The sequence below is a fragment of the Coturnix japonica genome, chromosome 9, assembly GCF_001577835.2.
Source record: "Coturnix japonica isolate 7356 chromosome 9, Coturnix japonica 2.1, whole genome shotgun sequence".
NCBI lineage: Eukaryota > Metazoa > Chordata > Aves > Galliformes > Phasianidae > Coturnix > Coturnix japonica.
In genome coordinates, this window is record NC_029524.1 from 21,313,677 (window position 1) to 21,317,019 (window position 3,343).

Genomic DNA, 3,343 nt, shown 5'->3' on the forward strand with positions numbered 1-3,343 from the left:
GGCGTGTGGAACCTAGGTAATTGGCTGGTGTTGGCTATTGGTGGGGTGGTGGGGGGGGGTACTAGGACATTGGCGCTCTGTCGTTAGGGTGCGGTCTTCAGAATGGCATGCGTATCTTTTGCGCATGCGTGGTGTGCGAGGCTTACGGAGGTGCTATGCGTATTGGGATCAAAGAATTGGCCGCCATGCGTGAGAGGTGGTGGTCTAAGAAACTCGCGCGTTGGGGATTGGGTAGTGACCTGAATTGGGACATGGTATTTGCGGTTTGACAGAACTCAGGCCTAGTAGTGGCGAATTCATATGTGTTAAGGTATCTTATGAATTTTGAGGCGCTTTGCGTCTTGTCGGTGCTAAAAGAGAGCTCTTCGCGCATGCGTGGCATTGCGGCTCTATACAATTGGGCGCGATGAGCGAAGTAGTGCGCCTTAACAGAACTTGCGATGCGTAGTGGACTCAAGATTGGACCGCTGTTTTTTGGTGCGTAGGTTCGCTCGGCTACGACTGGCGCAATTGCGTTATTGGAGTACTACGGAATTTGGCGATGACGTTGTGCGGATACGGAACTCGCGCATGGCGGATTGGATCCAGATTGGCGCATGCGGGAGTGCGGCTACGACGTTGGGCGCATGCTGTTTATTGGACTCAGAATTGGGCAGCTTGAAGTTGCGTATGTTCGGCTTTCATGAATCGCGATGCCGATATTGAACTTCCAGATTGGCGCATGGCGTAGGGTGGCTACAGAACTCGCGACGATGGTCGTATTGAACAGTATAGAATGGGCCCATGGTATGACAGGGTTCAGAACTCGCGCATTGGGTATTGGACTCCAACAATTGGGCGCATGCGTTATTGCGGCGTACAGAACTCGGCAATGCGTATCGGACTCCAAGACTAGGCGCGATGCGTTAGTGCGGAGCAGAATTGCGCCCATGGTATTGGACTCCAAGACTGTGGGATGCGTAGTGCGGATACAGAGACTTGGCGGGAAGCGTAGTTGGGATGCCAAGAATTGGCGCTGCGGTGGTTGCGGCTATCAGGAACTCGCGCGTGAATGCGTATTGGCGGGCGGTGCGGATACTAGTTGAATTTGGCGCATTGTGCGTTGTGCGGGCTACCGGCTCGCGCGATGTCGTATTGGAAGTCCTAGAAAGCGGCGCATGGAGGCGGCGTCATAATGGCGCACCTATGCTGTTTATGGAGACTAGATTGGGCGCATGCGATTTGGAGTACTAGAATTGGAGCATGGCGTAGTTGCGGTTTCCAGAGACTCGCGCATGCGTTGTATAGTACTAGAATTGGCGCATGCGTAGTGCATGGCTAACAGAGACTCGCGCCATGCGTGTTTGGCATGGTACTAGAATTGGCGCATGCGTAGTTGCGGGCGTACGGGACTCGCGCTGGCGTTATTTGGAGTCCTAGAAGCGGGCGCATGCGTCTTGTTAGTGCGGCTCATAACTGGCGCATGCGTTAGTGGAGACTAGAATTGGGGCATTGCGTAGTGGAGTACTAGAATTGTGATGCGTCAGTTCGGTTTTTCAGAACTCGGATGAGTTATTATAGTACTAGAATTGGCCGCATGCGTTGTGCGGTCAGAACTCGCGCTGGTATGGGACTCCAGAATTGGGATGCGTAGATTGTGAGCTCAGGACTCGCGCATGCGTTTTGGAAGTCATAGAATTGGGGCGCTGGAGGTAGTGCGGCTACAGATGTTGGCGCGATGTGGTATATTTGGACGTCCAAGGGAATTGGCGCATGCGTATATTGAGGTACAAACTCGCGCATGCGACTATCTGGGCAGTAATAGGATGGGCGCCATGCGTAGGTGCGGTCCGGACTCAGCGCATGCGTTTGGAGTCTACGAGGGCGCCATTGCGTAAGTGCGGCAGTCATAATGCATGCGCATTGGGGTTAGTGACCGAGACCTGATTTGTGGCGCAGGCGCTATTGGAGCAAGTACTAGAAATTGGCGGCAATGCGTAGTGCGGTTTCAGAACTCCGGCGATGGCGTTATAGGTGCTAGAATTGGGCATATGCGTAGATGCGGCTACAGGGAAACTCGCGGGCAATGCGTATTTGGAGGCAGTACTTAGAAATATGGCAATTGCGCGTTATTCGCGTTTTAGACTCGCGCGTGGCGCGTAGTGGGCAGTACTAGAAATTGGGCGCGATTGGTAGTGTTCGGGCATTAAGAAGTCGCGATGCGTATTGGACTCCAAACAATTGGCGCATGGTAGTTGCGGCTACGTAGAATTAAGGCGCATGCGTATTGGACTCCAAGAATTGGCGCGTGCTAGTGCGGCTACAGAACTTGCGCATAGCGTTATGGCCCGTACTAGATGGGCGCATGGCTGCGTTGTGATCGCTTCCGGACACTCGCGCCCATGGTATTGGAGTCAGCTGTCCTAGAAGCGGGCGCATGCGTGTGAGAGTCGGCCCACATGTATACTGGCGGCATCGTTTGGGGCGCAGTACGTAGAATTGGAGCATGCGAGTAGATAGCGGTTTCAGAACTCGCGGCACGTGCATATTATGTACTAGAATTTGGCGCATGCGATTTGGGCGGACTACAGAACTTCGCGCTGCGGTATATGGAAGTATGAATTGCGCGCATGCGTAGTGCGGCCTACCGGTACTCGCGCATGCGTAATGGAGTCCTAGAAGCGGCGCCATGCGTTTAGTGCGGCGTTCAGTACTGGCGCATTGCGTGAAGTGGGACCGTTAGAATTTGGGTGCAATGCGTATTGGGAGTAACTTAGAATTGGGCGGCATGCGTTGTGGCGCTTAAAGAACTCGCGCAGTTGTGGCGTATTGGACTCAACAAATTGGCGCATGCGTATGCGCTAGCGAACTTCTCGCGCAGATGCGCGATTGGGATCCAACGGACTGCGCGAGAGTTCTGTGTGAGGTTATGTCGTACCGAAATTGGAGCGTGTGGAGGTCGCTTGCGCTACGGAGACTGTTGCGCGAGGGTGATGTTTGCGGTTTGATGTTGTGTAGCTATTTCTACTTAGAGTATTGGCGATGGACGTAAGTGTCTGGTACCAGACTTACTGCAGTCGCTAGAGCGTGAATTGGATTGGCACTGATCCGTATGGGGTGGTCGGGGGTTTGGAGGACAGTACTTAGGAATTGGCGCGGGTGCGTAGTGGCGGCTTACGGAACTTCCTGTCGCATTGCGATATGGGGAGTTCCTAGAGCGGCCCGCCGATGGCCGCTATAGTGCCGGACGGTATAACTGGCGAATGACGTCTTGGATACGGGGGGGGGCCTGAGTATAGAGGTCTTGGCGCCGGTAGTGGTCGCGTTTTAGTGCGGTCACTTGCTACTTCGCAACTCAGCGCAT